The 17,214-nt window shown below is 36.3% G+C and overlaps 1 protein-coding gene and 1 non-coding gene across 9 annotated transcripts in view; both read right to left on the reverse strand.

Annotated features, from left to right (window-relative positions):
* The window catches only part of EIF4G3 (eukaryotic translation initiation factor 4 gamma 3), a 311,414-nt gene that overhangs the window by 244,924 nt on the left and 49,276 nt on the right, over positions 1-17,214 (reverse strand). The gene's annotated exons all lie outside the window — the stretch shown is intronic.
* Positions 15,254-15,360, reverse strand: LOC134385312 (U6 spliceosomal RNA). The gene has a single exon (XR_010024304.1). It is a non-coding gene; the product is annotated as a U6 spliceosomal RNA (small nuclear RNA).

Raw genomic sequence — 17,214 nt, forward strand, 5'->3', positions numbered from 1 at the left:
CAGACAATCTTGGGTTCCATTTCTAGCTTTAGCCCTTAGTAAACTGTGAAGTCCCAGTTAACCTCTAAGCACCTGCTTTCTCGATTATTAAATGGTGACAGTAAAACATTCATAAATTGCTCTAAGGATTAAGTAAATCACTACATGAAATACTCTGCACAGTGCCTGTTAATTCCCCCTTCTGGCCCCCAAACTAGAAGTAATATGATATGACCATGGCCAAGAAAGTGGTGACAAATGCTTAAACAAGTCCACTTAAAAGTAGAGAGTAACCCCCTTCCTCATTCATCCATTTTCAACAAATATTTTGAGTAGCTACAAAGTAGTAAACAGGCAAAGTTACCATGCTCATGGTACTTACATTCTACTAGAGGTAACCAGACCAAAAGTGAGAAAACAAAACAGATAATTGAAATAGTGAAAATGGTATGAAGAAAAATTTTTAAATGATGAGAGGAGAGTAATAGTACTCTAAATTAGGTAGAAGTAGTAACATCTAAACAGAGATATGAATGATGCAAAGATCTCGTCACTTATGAAGAGCAAGGGAAAATCATTCCAGAAAGGGGGCATCAAGTGCTAAGAGCACAGGTAGGAAAGGTTTGTGTTCAAGGACGAGAGACTAGAGTGAAGGGAGCTTTGCAGAGAGTGGCAATCACAGAGTTGGGAAATTTAAGCAGGAACTACATCATTCAGAGGCTTGTAGGGCCTGTTATGCAGCATGAATTCTTCTAAGACTGACAGGCAACAATGGCATAGTTTAAACAGAGGAGGAGCATAATATTAATAGTATTTTAAAAGACCTCTATGATTGTTTATAAACAATAAACTAGAGAAGGGTAGGACAGGAAATAAGATGAGTTAAGACCTATAGCAGTTGTCTAGGAAAAAGATGATAGTGGCCTAGAAGAGAGTGTGACAGTAGAAATAAATGGAGAGAAAAAGCCAAGTTTAAACAGTAAAATCAACAGGATTTGCTACTGCATAAGAGAAGAGGCATGAATGAAAAAAAATAATCAAGAATATTTTATAAATGCTGTGTTGAGCAGCTAGGTAGACAACAGTACTACTTGCCAAAAGTGGAAAGGAACAGATTGAAGTAGGAATGTGAAGGAAATCAAAAAGTCTGTTTTGGACATATAAATTCTGAAATCCTTATTGGAAATCCAGGAGGAGATGTAATAAACAAATTGGTTATATGAATATGCAGTTGAGGCTAAAAGCCTGACCTAAAGATGCAAATTTGAAAGTCATAAACATAAAAATAATATTTAATACAAAGAGAAAGGAAAAAGGCAAAGGACCTTACAGTAAGACAATGGAGGAAATCAGCAGAACACCCTGAACAGAAGAAGCCATGAGGTAGAAGGAAAATCAATACATCCTGTGCTGTTTGAGTAGCCAAGGACCATATCACTATTCAGAAAAGTCAATACTGTGTCCATAATACTCCCTTTACACTCTACTGCTGACACACCAGGACAAGCTAACTAACCTACCAGCTCTCCAGAAAGCCAGAGATTCAAGTTTCCGACCGCATGGACTACTACACTCTGTGCAATGTACTGCTAAAAATCTCTCAGCATTTAAGGAAAAAAGAATGAAAAAATGGAAACTCTCTCCTGGAATTGAAACAATATATTTAAGGCATCTAACAGTGCCTGGCATATAGTAAACCTCAATAAAAGTTAGGTATCATGGTGGTTGTTTTAAAAATTATCCAATTTTAAAAATATCTTAGTGTTTAGGGCCAACCCTGTGGCTCACTCAGGAGGGTGCGGCGCTGGGAGCGCAGCTGCGCTGGGAGTGACAAGGCCACGGGTTCGGATCCTATGTAGGGATGGCCGGTGCGCTCACTGGCTGAGCGCGGTGCGGGCGCCTCCAAGCCAGGGGTTACAAATCCCTTACCGGTCACAAAAAAAAAAAAAAAAAATCTTAGTGTTTAGTCACAATTTTTGTTGGCTAAGAGATAATACAAGTTCTAAGCCTCCAGAGCAGAGGACTCCACAAGACAGATATGCCCTTAATAGGTTTGTCAAATTTATATAGTTTTACTAATGAAATAAATGATACCTTTAGTGTAAGCACTATTACAGCTATTCATACAAGTTATAACAATTTTTTTTAAAGGAGAAGGGGACTAATCTACATTTTCCTACTACAGTGAAAGAGGGATTGAACAACAAAAGAGTTATGTTCAGTTTTATTCAGATATATACAGCTTTAGAAAGTTATTTGTGTTTCTCAGACTTAAGTCTTAAGTGTCAAGTTCACTTTGACTCCTGAGGTAGGTAGTTAAGTAGAAAAGAGGTTAACACAATCCTTAAAGGTGGGGAAACAGGGCAAATGAACGATGTAAATCAAACTCATTACCCAGGCCAAACACCAAATCCCAACAGGTTAGTCTCTGCTCTCTCTGCTCTGCCATTTTCACAATGTGATACCCTGCCATCACTGTTGCCACCACCAAGACACCAAGACCTTCAATAGCTGTGTTCCCTGGACTTTGGATTTCCCAGTCTCAGAAACTGTAAGCAATAAATTTCATTTTCTTTATAAAATTCCGAGTTCCGTGTATGTTGTTATAAGCAACAGAAACAGACTAATACAAAGATTAACACAACACAGAAATAAAACGTGTATGGTCCATTTCAACACAGACTATAACAGATTTTAAAGTAGAAACCATAAAATATTAAGGTACAACAAGTATAATGATAAATTATACATATTTTTCATTTTTTATTTTTAAATTTTTCTTTTGATCACCAAATAGACCTGTAGAATATGTTTTAACTTCTTAAAATGATAATTTGATGATGAAGCAGGTCAATTCATATTCAAATCTACCCAATTGTCTGGGTGATTTCAAGATCCAAATGCTATAATTCAGCACAGGTTTTAGAGTAACTTTTTCAAAATATTACTCATTTCTATATCTAGTACACACATCTGCTTCTTCCTTTTGTGTCTGTACCCAATCCACGTCAAAACACTTGATTTTCTCCCTCAAACTAGGAACAACATAAAATATAAACACAAGTAGCTTGCCTAGGACTGGCAGCACTTTGAATCAATCTTAGTGAGTTATCTTTCAGGAAAAAGTGTTCAGGGAAAGAACTTTCAGGCCTCTATTAAATCAGTAAATGAAAATTCAATGTCACGGGAAATAAATAAACTCCTTAACGTGTCAATGAATGCAAATACAAGATATATTTCAGGACTAAATTAATTATTTGGCTTACTTTTAGACTGTTTTGAACATTCCTAAGTTCTGACAAACAAGTGGCACTCTAGGAAGGGCACAGACGTTGGAGACCAAAATTTGAATTGTGGATTCGTCATTTTCTAGCTAGATTATCTTGGGAAAATGTTTTGATCTCCCCAAACCTCAGTTTCCTCATCAATATTTTGTGGGACTGCTGGAAACATTTAACAAAATAAGGTTTGTAGTGTGTTTCACACATAGCAGGCAATATTGAATTATTATAAACAGCTCTTCCAGGAAGATCATGATCTTTCTTTTCTCTGGACTACCCAGATGACAAGGCCTTTAAGACAGCTCTCCCAGATTCCTACCAATTCCTTTATAGCACCAAGAGCTCTTCTAACTTCATTCTTTAGAGCTCTGTCTCAGTCTCTGTCTCTGAACAGTGTGGATGTGCTGCCCTAGGAAATCCATACTCTTCTCATAGGGCCCCCTGATGCCAGGAGCAGAATTTTCAACACTCCTAATATCCACAATAAGATCCCCAAAAGCAAAGTAAATCTAAGTGAGTAGACCAGAGCACACTGCTCCAACCAAGTAAGGGCACCGGAGATCCCCAACGTAGTTATGCAACATTAACGCAAAAATGGTCATCAAATGAAGTCATGAAACAAAATCCAAAAAGCTTTTCAGTCACGTTGAAAGAGACCAACTGTGCATTTGGGAAATAAAATATGACTACTCATTAATGTTCTCTGTGAAAAAAAGAACAAACTGGTATGTATGCTTGAGTGCATTCTATTAGAGCACGTTTAGTAAAATTCTAAAACAAATGTAGCAGTGCAGCCTTCCCTGCTGTTTTCCTACTGTAGCCATACCATCTGGGCCTCAGACCATGGGCATGTAATTCTCCCTCCCCTCACTCTGGGCCTTTCTCATATGTCCGTCACTCATCAGTGAGGTTCAAATCACTAGAAAAAAAAGAACTCTTGTTCTTCCTTTCTCCCATCTCTTTCTCTTTTCTCTAGGATCAGGTTCAAGTAGCTAAGCACCCACCTCATGAGATATCTGTATGGACTGGGTGCACCAACTAAGATAGATCAAGCCAGTGGCACCGACTCAGTCCAAGAGCTCTGGGTTTAATCACTCACATCCCACACAAACCCTTTAAACTATAAACTAGAACCAATAATTCCAGCCAACACCTAAGTTTCAATGAACTTGACTATACTTCAACTTGAAGCCCAGAATTTAACTAACACAGATCAATTTCAGACAGAACCAATGAGGTTTATGACATTTCCAATAACAATGACCTCAGGAGGCAGTTTATTCCCATCAGTTATCTAGAGTACAAATTTGATTTTAGAACTCCAGTTCTTCCATTTACTACCTGTGTGATTTCCAGGGCAAGTTATATTAAGCATATGTTTCTTCACCTGGAAAATGAGGACAATAATAGCACATACTTCAGAGAGCTGTGTATAGTTTAAATGAGATGATTTATTCAAAGCATTTAACCCAGTGCCTTACATATGGTAGGCACACAATAAACCACTGCCACTATTAAGACCTCTCTAAGAGCAATTTCTCTTTCTAGTATAAAGGTCAAAACAAGATACAATACTACACTATTAGCTGAACCAATGACAACAGAAATTTTCTCACAGATTTCAACCGCATATTTATATACAGCTGATAGAATATAGCTGAATAAATTTTCACCATGTGTAATATATTACCTTCTTAGAATATATGACAACCGAGCTTTAGCACCTAAAAATCTACTAAAAAGTTTGTTATATTATTCTCTATAATTTTCTATATGTATTAATATTTCATTAAAGATGAACCACCTATGTAAAAAAATGACAAAGAGAACTCTTGGGTAGTGTAAATTGGAAATAAGATGGTAAAATATAGTCCAGCTCTATCTGATAAGGTTTATATATCCAAATGTAGTATATATTTTAAAAATAACTCTTATTTATTTCATCTTGATGTTTTACTTACATATAAGACAAGCATAGGACAAAGGCAACACATTAACATTAATCTGGACAGACATCAACTTAAACTGAAGCAAAGGCATTTTTAAATTGTCCACATAACTATCTAAATTCTCTACTTCGTATTACCTAATAAAACATTAATTTAAAAACCACTGATAGTGGTGAAAGATTCTTGTATTTCATGAATGAATATCAAGCACCAACAATGAGTTAGATGAGATACAGCTATACAAAAAGGAATTAATGTTTATTTTGATTGTAATTTTTAAATAATAGAATAATTTCAACAAGGGCACTTCCTTTATCCAAATAAACACAATAGAAAAAGCTTTGCTTCGTATTTTTCAAAAATTGGATTTTTCTTTTGTAACTGTTCATTTTTAAATAAAGAGGTAAAATTCTCAAAATGATACAGTTGCAGCCTCAAAGTATGAACAATGAGACTGGGGTTGGTGAGAGAGAAAGGGCTAGTGCAAGCCCTAACAAAGGCCCTGCACACCGGCTATGGCTAAACCCTGAGATGAAGGCACTCTTTGTCTTTCTGGTCAATGCAAGGCCTTTCAGTGTCCCAGTAGATAGTTTAAAAAAAAAAAAAAAAGGGCAGAAGTGGGAGGATGGGAGTTCTGCCTCTTTAGGGGATATCTCCTCAGCTGCTTGGCTACACAGGCTACAATAAGAACGAAGACCGCACGGACACAGAAAAGCTTTCCAACATGCAGCTACCAGGTCTTTGTCTATTAACACAGACCAGCAAAGAGGATTCATGTACCCTGCTCACACTACATCTCACTTTACTATTAAACAAAATTCCAGGAACTGCATTTCTATTTCACACTGACCCCTGCAATCTAGTTCATTCAGAAAACTACAAAGAAAATAGTCTTTTGGCTTCCAGTTTGGACTCCAGCAATGATAATCCCATACTTTGGCTTGAGGAGATATCAGAGAAGTTTAAATTAAGAAAGACATTTCACTTTTTTGTTCAGGTGTTTTTCAAAAGGCCACATAATCAGAGGTTCTCTAATAATGTTAACATTTCAATGTTTTATTAAAATTTGACAAATAACACAGATTCACAATCAGAGACCTCACATTTCACTACAATATACTTGCCTTGAAAACAGTAAGCCCTCAGGATGTGGCTCATAACTATTTCTCTCACTGCCATAACTTAACCAAGTAAAATAAAGTTAATGAGAGAAGCTGTCATAGTTTAACTAAATCTGATTGATAACCCAGTGTATAATTATCTCTGAAGCTACAGTTAGTATGAGACATCATTTCCTTTGAGATTTAAATCAAGAAAAGGCTCATTTCTCCAGTATTAAGATTAAAAACAGAAATGTTGAATTCATATACATATACATACACACACACAAATATATAAAATTCATATGTCTTTATTACTGGAAATTTTCTTTTCAAAACCCAAGTCCATGACTAAGATTTTATGTATGCTTTTTTACAGTTGACCTTATGCAGAGGTACATCAGAATTCACTTATAAGATAAGTCAGATTGCAAATGCATTTTAATAATTAAAGTGTATTCTGAAGGTTATCTAAATTTTCATTAAGTAGAAACTCTGTTTATAACACTACTTTAAGAATTATTGAATTCCATCTTTTGAGTTGAAATGGGTATGAAATTATATAATCAGAGATTTGGAAGAGTCCTGGGAGATAATTTTATAAAATGAGTGCCCCACTAAATGAACAGTAAAGAAGTCTCAGAGAAACTAAGTAACCTGCTGAAGGTCACACAGCTAAATTTCCTTTATAATGAGAGTAGAGAATAAAAAGCCAAATTCACATACAGTTTGCAACTTCAATTTTACTGGGTCATGATTTGCAAATGAGTAAATCTTCCACTAGTCCAAAAGGGCCACAAAATTTTCTGGAAACCATACTGACTTGTGGAATAAATGGTACTTCCATCAGAATACAGAGATATAATAAACACAAATAATGTCAGCTAAATATTCGGTAAATAAAAGGAAGAAATAAATATTATGTATTTTGACAAAAGGGCAAAGAAAACTAAATATAACCACAGCCTGTAGATGCCCTGTGCTATGAACACATATATCTGGTTTTTCATTTATTTCCACACAATGGAGCCAATTAAAATATACAAAATAGATAAATGATGCTGTCACTTTTAACATTAATAATCTATTAATCTTTATAACTATTTCTCAGTCTAGTCCATCTTCATTTCCCCTATTTCCTTTCAAATACATCTTATTTAGTCTGTTCAATCTAGTAATCACTCCTTTATAAGTAAAATTAGGTCAAATCATAAACCAACAATAGCACTCCAAGTCCTGATGAAAAAAGTCAACAAATAAAAATCTAACACACTACTTATACAGTCTTCAGTAAATATGTCCTAAAAGATCTGAATCCAAGATACCAGTTTTACCCAACTAATTGAATTGGGGGGGGGGTGAGACTGAATGAATCTCAACAACTCACATCACCCAAGATGCATCTCAGTTTAAGAGCAAGAGTATCAACTTTAAAATCAGACTTGAGCTAGAATCCCAGATCCACCACCAAGCTTTGTTTCCTAACCAGTGAAGTGGTATTCTTAATAAGCTCAGCACCTAGTAGACATTCAATGGATGGTAACAATTATTACTATCATTACTATTATTTTAAAAGGGAGCTTTCATATGTTATAGTAAATGTAAAGGGTTCCTAAATACTATTATTTCAAGCCCCAAATTACCCACAAAGTAGAGTTCATAGAGTAACTAAAAAATGTTTAAAACAAATAAATATTCTATTTCCTCAATTTATGAACGCACACAGATGCAATGATACAGATTTCAAGAAATATGAGAATTTAGCACTGGACCTAATACGGGACCCTAAATTAAAATAGCAAAAATACCACCTAAGCACACTCTCTCTTTTCTATACAGCCTTTTGAAACAAATCACACCTCAACTCACTAAGATGGGAGGGGAAACCTTCAGGTTCTTTGACAATGAATCTTAACTGCAACACGTGTACATTAGCCATAACAGACCATTTCACTGCCTTCCAACCTTTAAGCTGTCACTATCAACAAGGAGAGCAATACATAAAGTTTTTGGTGAAGAGAACAATTCATGGGCAGCAATTCCTTCCCTCACTGCTCATATATGAAAATTCTTTGATTTTGAACACAATTAGTATTTACCATGTCCTAACTGCTGTCTTTACAGTTAAGACTCACAAAACTATAACTACAACCCAGATTGTTCTAAGTGTCTTATAGTCTGCTAATGCTGTCCTCCTGAATGTCCCACACATAAACATGGCCATAATCCACAATTCTACTACTTATCCCTAAAGCACTTCCCTCCTGCTGCTGCTCACTGTTAGCATCATCTGTCCAGAAGCCCAAGGAAGCAGGAGCACTCAATCTTAACTTCTCTTCCTCCCTTACCCTTATATACCTATCATCTATGTTTCATAACCATAACTATGTAGAAAATCGGAAAAAATCCCCCACTATAGCTTAAATTGCGATATTAATTATGCTTACTGAATTGGTGGTCAATTTTGTCAACTAAACCACTGCTTCAAAATATGCTACGAAGTCCTACTTCAACACCCCAGTTAAAGGTTAGATGAGCAGCATAAAAAAGGGGGAAAAGATTCTGTGTAGGTTAATTGTATTTGTCAACTTGATTAGATTAAGGAATGCCGAGAAACCTGGTAAAGCTATCTTTTTAGGACTGTCCACGAGGGTGTTACCAGCAGAGATTAGTGTGAGAGTCTGAACCTGTAGAGAAAAAAGGTGAATCTCTCTCTCCATCCACTGGAGCTGGGATACATTCATCTCTCCTTTTTGTGGACATCAGAGCTCAAGACTCTTCAACTTTTGGTTCCAGGACTTATACTAAGGACACCATCAACTTCCCTGGTTTTGAGGCCTTGAGAGTTGGAATGAGCCACACTACTGGCATCCAGTTTGCAGACAGTCTTCCCGTGGGACTTCTCTTCACAATCGTGTGAGCTAATTCCCCTAATAAATTCCCTCTCACACATATTCCACTGGTTCTGACTCTCTTGAGAACCCTGACTAATATAGATTCACATTCTAAAATTTAAGGGCTGGTGAGTTAGCTTAGTTGGTTAGAACATGGTCTTATAACACCCAGGCCAAGGGTTCAGATCCCCTCCCTGGCCATCCAAAAAATTAATTAATTAATTAATTTAATTAAATCAAATTAAATTTGAAGCCCAATAAGAACATATACCTACGTGATTAAAAGAAACCAAAGGCTAATTACTCCATCTAAACTGCTCCATCTGAATCTGCTCCAGGGATGACGGGGGGATGTTAGAGGTAAGTAAAGGGAGAGGTGCTGCTTTGGAGAAAAGAGCCTCTCAGCACTGGCACAGCACTGGCACAGCACTGGGGGAAGAATGATAAAAGTAAACATAGCAGTAACCGCAGACATCTATTGAGCACTCCCTGCAAGCTGTGCTCCATACTAAGAATCCACATGCATTTGTCATTTAAGATTCAAAACAATTTGTCAGGTAGGTGCTACTAATAAACACACTTTACAGATCAGGAAGCTAAGGAACAGAGAGATTAGATGGCTCTCCCAAGGTCACACAGCTATAAGAGTCAGAGCAGAGATTCAACCTAGATCACCTGAGCACCAGTCCCAATGAAGCCTATAGTTACCATCCTCTATTTTACTCCCTGGAATGAATTTATAAACAATAAACTTTAGGACTAGAGAAAAGCTTAAATAATGCTATATTTAAACTTGAAAGGACATAGTTTAGATGAGTTCCCAATATAATACTTCCACGACATTACATTCATGTAACACTGAGCCTCAATTGGACATTTTTCAAGATATTATTCTTTATACCAAAGAATAAATTATAATTACTAAATAGAAACAGGCATGTAAACACAAGCAAGAAGCCAAATAATTTTTGTCCTCCCTATACTGGGAAACTAAGTAACTAATTCAAACAATGTAAATTATTTTTCTGTTGATTTACTATGAGTTACAAAGTACCAGAGAAAACAAGAATGACATTTTTCTTCATGTCATAAATTAATTGGAAAATTACTTACAAATTTCAACTTGATGCTTTTTAAATAAACACCTCCTTATTTAATACACTTTCATACACCTGATGTTTTAATACTTTCAGCAATTAGCACAAACATACAGAACAAATTTCCCGCCAGGTCAAACAACAGATTTTTTTCAGTTTGGGCAATGCAGGTCCAGCTGTAATTCAATTATTATAGGCCAATAATATTGAGTACTTCTATGTAAGAAAACAACACAATTTAAAGGTGTGAAAAACTTATTTCCAGTGCATTTAACACATCAGCTGGGGGCTTAGTCTGCCAGTTTGTATTACACATGTGAATTATGTGTAATTGCACTCACACTAGTGGCAATTCTAAATTTCAAACAGCTACAGATTCAGATTCAGGCAAGGCTGGAATCATGACGACTATAGAAGATAGAGACTTAAGTCAAAATCATGTATCAAGACAAAACTGTACAGTTGGAAACATGAATGTAAATGTAAAAATTACATAATCCAATCCTAATTAAAAACAAAATCTTCTAGAAACTGCTGTTCCATTTGAGGGCCAGGGCTTTTCTCTTACAAGATGTCTTCATTAACTTCCCCATTCTCTCTTAATGACAAATTATCAAAATATTTAAAGGCTGCAAGCCATCTATCTAGTCTCAAAGGATGTGCAATTTTTTTTTATCTGCCCAAGGCCACAATGACTCTGAAACAGTGGTAGTCTTAAACAATACAAGATAAGACACTGAGGAAAAAAAGGCCCAACCAAAGAGGAAGGAATTGATGCTTTCAGTACCTAAAACTGAAGCAGATCAGAGCATTCAGGCCAAAATTTTGGCTTAAAATTTACTGGCACTGATGTTGAGATGGGGGGATGGGGGGAAGTGACAAATTAAACTGAACAACTTTTTTATTTTAAACATCAGAAAACAAACTTATCTACAGAAAAAGTTCTTTCCTAGAAATATAATCAAGCAAAATTCTGCCACACAGGTCCTAGGAAAAATACACAAATACTATTCAAGGTATAATTCCACAGAAGACAAAGAGCAAGCGTTAAATGGAAGACATTTCTGCTTTCTGATGATCTAGGGATTGATTTAGGGGATGAAAATACATTATTGTCTTCCTCAAATATGTCAAGTATTATATATCTCTTCCTCAAATTCAAAGAGTATTACAAAGCTTTCAACAAATGTATTTCATGTGGTGCACATTCAAACTGCTGTACAAGAATCTGCAGTAAAGATGTGCTATTTCTTACTACAGGGACACTACTGGTTTCATATGCCAGAGAGCCAGCAAAGATAATACAATAGGCCCCCCCTTATCAGTGGTTTCACTTGCCGTGGTCTCAGTTACCCACAGTCAACCACGGTCGGAAAACAGGTGAGAACAGTACAATTAGGTATTTTCAGAGAGAGAGAGACCACATTCACATAACTTTTATTACAGTATATTGTTATAACTGTCCTACTTTATTATTAGTATTGTTGTTAATCTCTTACTGTGCCTAATTTATAAATTAAACTTTATCATAAGTATGTATGTAAAGGAAAACTCATAGTACATATATGGTAATATCCATAGTTTCAGGCATACACTAGGGGTCTAATAATTTAACAGTATAATTTTTTGAATAAGATTAAGACTAACCGAGGCCGGCTCATGGCTCACTTGGGAGAGTGTGGTGCTGATAACACCAAGGCCATGGGTTTGGATCCCTATATAGGAATGGCCGGTTAGCTCACTTGGGAGAGCGTGGTGCTGACAACACCAAGTCAAGGGTTAAGATCCCCTTACTGGTCATCTTTAAAAAAAAAAAAAAAAAAAAAAAAGATTAAGACTAACCGTTTTAAAGTAGTCAAACCTTCATTTTTGTGAAAACCAATGCTAAGGAAGAAGCTTCCTTTTCTCAAAGGTTAACCAAAAAGGGAGGTTAATATTTCAATCATGATTTTCTGCTACTGCAGTGCTTTCTGATTGTCCTTCTTTACTACTGAATAGATCTAAAATCACCTCCAGATCGGTTAACTGTTTCAACACATCCAGATTAAGATAAGTTCCACAAGTCCTTGTTCAAAGTAACTCTGCTCCCACATTACCAAAAACCATATACAAGAAATATCAGCTACTACAATGGTATGAGCTGAGAGGCAAGAAATTTATTTTAATTATACATCCACTTAAAGCCACTGATTTCTCAATAACTGCACAAATTACAATGTTAAAGCGTAAAAAGATAAAATCTGAGCTATGCATACGAAGCAATGAGACGTACACAAAACAGCTTTTTAAAAGAGGAAACAGGGCTGGCCAGTTAGCTCAGTTGGTTAGAGCATGGTGTTACAACACCAAGGTCTAGGGTTTGGATCCCTGTACTGGCCAGCTGCCAAAAAATAAAAATAAATAAATAAATAGAAAATAAAAGAGGAAACAACTAGAGAATATAATAATATACTCACCGTAGGATAAAACAAGATAACGTTAACAGTCCTTCAAGCCCGGAGAATTGTGAGCTCTTTGTAAATAAAAACTTCCATACTCATAGATTTAACTAAGTTTATTTAATGGTATCAAAGCTCTAAAATTAATTATATCACTACACTTTAACAAATTTAATTGTCAAAAGTCAGAAAAATGAGAAAACTAAAGTAGTATTTTTAATTAAGATATTCCTTTAGTCTCTAAAGTGGACTAGTTATTCAAGCACAAGTTATCTCTGCATACCCAATATCAGACAAATGTCAGGGAGATATAACACTTAAAATCTTAATGGTCATTAGTTTATTTCAAAGTGGAAAAATGAACCATATACATATATCTTTACCTTCCAGGAGGTAGGACATTCCATCAAAATTATTTAACTCCAGACAAAGTTACTGTGTAATACAATAGTGAAGTCCTAGAAACAGTGTTGAAAAACTGTGTAACAGCTAAAACAGTGACCTTACTTTCTCAACGACAAAGGGCCCTTAAAGGAAAGTTCTATGGTTATATATTCCATATAAGAATAGTTGACACTATTAGGCACTTTACTGTGCCAGGGCCTGTTCTATGCACATTAATTCATTTACAACAAACCTAGGAGGAAAATTCTATTTAGCCCCATTCCAGGATGAGAAAATAGGCACAGAAAAGGCAAAAAACTCGCCCAAGGCTGAGATTTAAACCTATGTATTCTGACTCTAGAGTCCACACGTTTAACACTACACTGCATTTATACAAAGTATTGATTCTGTAGTTTGAGAGACTTAAATAAACAAGCATGTCTAGATAAGGGAAACAAAGGCATCAGGTATCAAAGATAACATATGAACAGAGATGGCTCTAGGTCAACTGATGAAGTAAGTAGCTGAGTTTGCCACTAGAAATCTCACTTCTGTATTCTAATCTACTTTGCCTCATTTGGTGGCATTCTCCCCATCCCCCCTTTCCTTAAGCATCAAGTGTCTTTAGCATCACTTAATATAGCAAAAAGTTGAATCTTAATCACACTTAATATACCTTAATAAGTAAATGACCAAAAATAGTTCAGATTTCTGGAAGTGTTTCATCACAAGAATGAGTTCCTTAAGTTCAAAGAAAAATGTTCTAAAAGTGAAATCTACAATACTATCCAGGAAACTGAACAGGTATTTTCGAAGAAAACAGGGTCTTCCCGGTAACCTATAGACAGGTAGAACAACATATGAGAAAGTAGTATAGTAAAATGTTAATTACATAATCTAGATGGTAGGTATATATAAAATCAGAGAATCCTTACAAAAGTCACGTAAATGTCATTTCTCTGCTCTAAACCCTCCAATGGATTCCTATCTCACTCAAAATAAAACCCCAAATCCTCACCATTTCCTACAAGGGCCTTGAGAACTTGCACCTGACTTCCACTGTGACCTCATCTTGAACTACAATGGCTTCCTTGAGCTGCCTCAAATATGTGTACTTGGAACAGAGACTTTCCACTTATACTTTCCTCGCCTGAGACATTACCCCCTGAAACTCAGATATCCCCACAACTTAAATCTCCACTGCCTTCTACTCTCTGCTCAAATATTCCCTTAAAGCAGCTTCCCTTGATCACCCTATGTAAAGTAATAACTGTCTCCGACTTCCAACTATTCTCTGTATCCTTACACTCTGCATTATTTTTCCACATAACACTTATCACCATCTCTCATTATATGTTTGGGTACTATCTTTCTACCCCAATACAAGTTTTGTGAGAAGATTTTTTTTTTTTACTCACAGTTATATCCTCAGCTCTTAATACAATGTCTGGTACTTAGCAGGCATGCAATAATGTTTGTCGAATAAATTAACAAATTGAATGAATTTCTTCACCCAATCTATGTATAATAAGCCCATCCTGCCTTCCAAGCAATAATATGCTAACGAGTTGTTTTAAGGACTCTGGGATACAAACAGGAGCTATCTCATAAACATTTTGCCACACAGCTAGCATCTTACATTGCACTAACTGGCACTAATTACTCATAAAATTAGCCCAGATCCTCCAGCAGAGAATATGAGAAAAGTACATATAAAACACTTTTTTAAAAAAGTAATACAGGTGAAAAAAGACAGTATCTGTGTTAAAGACAGATGTCTTATATGTTACATAATTTACTCCACTAGATCTGCCAGTAAAAGTGAAAAGTATTTCTTCGTACTTTTAAAATGCACTCCTGAAATTGAATATATTTTTTATGAAAGTCTGAACACTGTCAATCATATAACTTTGCTTTGGTCATTATGAAGCTCAGACCCAAAACTACAGCCCATATCCAGGGTCTCTCGCATTCATTTCTATATAATACTCATGCTCTACCTAGCTGTTTAGCTATTTTTCAATCCCTATCCTTCTTTTCCCTTTGCTTTAACTTCCTAATCCAATTTTTTCACCTAGTATTTCAAGTATTTTTGTAATCCTTCTTGGATTACAACTTTGAATCCTTTAAAAAAAATATGGAATACTTTATGAATTTGTGTGTCATCCTTTCACAGGGGCCATGCTAATCTTCTCTGTGCCATTCCAATTTTAGTATAGGTGCGGCCAAAATGAGCACTTTGAATCCTTCTTGGAATGAAAGTTGACACACATTAATATAATTAACTCTAAAGATTACTATTAGATTTGTTTCTGCTTAGGATATAGAAAGTTGCAAAATACATTACACATGCTCTAAAAGGAGACAAGGCCAGATAATCTAAAACATCTTTTCTTGAATTCATCAGAGAGCTGAAGTTGCAAAGAAACAAAATGAACTGAATTCCAAAGAGGCACAAGGTCCTCCAATAAAGCATAGAACACATACGGCAGACCACAAGAGAAAGAGATAGGTATAATACAATGAATAAAAAGAAAAATCTGCTAAAAGTTTAATAAATCATTCATAAAAGCAAAGTTTGGGCTACCATATCAGTTTCCCAACTGAGTACCCCAAACACAATGCAAGTCTACACTCATTTGCAAGCTCTTTACTACACATTACCACACAAGTAAAACCTTTACTACAGGTCTCTCACAGATTCTCACGAGAAAGATTGGGTTCATGACAGAAGACTGGAAAGAGACCCACTCAATGGAGCAGGAATGCGAGAAATGATCAGCCGTGGGTGAGAACAGGCACAAAGCACCACCTAAGTCCCCAGGTCCTTGTCTCTTATGAAGCAAAGGCCTTAGGCCACTGAAGAAAGGACAACAAACCTTTTCTCCCCCAGGACACTGGCAAAATCTACTGTTGACAGGATAAGGAGATAAACCCCTCTATCCCCATGAAGAAGAGTAGGAAACCATGTTGGGCCTAGCATCCCATACTGATAAACCAAGCGGAGGTCTCCTACTACTGGGCAAGGGACAGTAAACTCCCACCCAAGAACAACCACAAATATAAGACAAACATTGCCTGCCACATGGAGGAGGAGAGGGAACACTGACAAAACCACACCTCTGAGGCCCAGGTACACAGGGTCTGCATAAAACTGAGGATGGGATCAGGAAAACTGCCTTCACCACAATCCTAGCACCAAGTAGCAAGCAATACTATACTACAACAGGCAGTGAGTTAGCCACCACTACAAGATTTTGAAGCCATGGTATACTAAAGGTAACAATAACAATAAAGCCCCAAACTGGCTCAACTCATGATTCAACACCCCACACTAAAGGCCCAAAAGAAGAAGAGGTGTGCCCGTTTCCAAGTATAAATACTATTTACCTCAGTTTTTACTGTTTTTCCATATGATGTTCAATACTTAATCAAAACTTAGGAGACACAAAAAAAGATTAAAATGTAGTGAAGAGAAAAGGAATTAATACAACTATACTCAGGGATGACCTAGATGTTGGAACTATCAAGATAGGGACATTTTAAAAAATTATTACAGTTAATATGTTAAAGAACTTAGTAAAAAAGGTGAACAACATATATGAACAGATGGGTAATTACAGCAAGGAGATGAAAAATATTTTTCCAAGTTAGATACAAATGCCAGAAATAAAAAATACGATGTCAGTAGACTGAGTTCAGCTGATATATCAGTGAACTTGAAGATACATGAAGATACATGAGTAGAAATTATTCAAGGCTGGCCAGTTAGCTCAGTTGGCTAGAGCATAGAGTGTTGTAACACCAAGGACAAGGGTTCAGATCCCCATATCAGCCAGCCAGGAAATTAACAGAGGGAAAAAGAAAATAAAGTGAAACACGAGGAGAAAAAAGGAAATAAAAAGAGCACCCTCTGGGCCGAGCCCGTGGCGCACTCGGGAGAGTGCTGCGCTGGGAGCGCAGCAACGCTCCCGCCGCAGGTTCGGATCCTATATAGGGATGGCTGGTGCACTCACTGGCTGAGTGCCGGTCACAAAAAAAAAAAAAAAGAGCACCCTCTAATGTGGAAAAGTGTCAAATATTCAAATATAC

This window comes from Cynocephalus volans, chromosome 8 (assembly GCF_027409185.1).
Source record: "Cynocephalus volans isolate mCynVol1 chromosome 8, mCynVol1.pri, whole genome shotgun sequence".
Taxonomy (NCBI): Eukaryota; Metazoa; Chordata; class Mammalia; order Dermoptera; family Cynocephalidae; genus Cynocephalus; species Cynocephalus volans.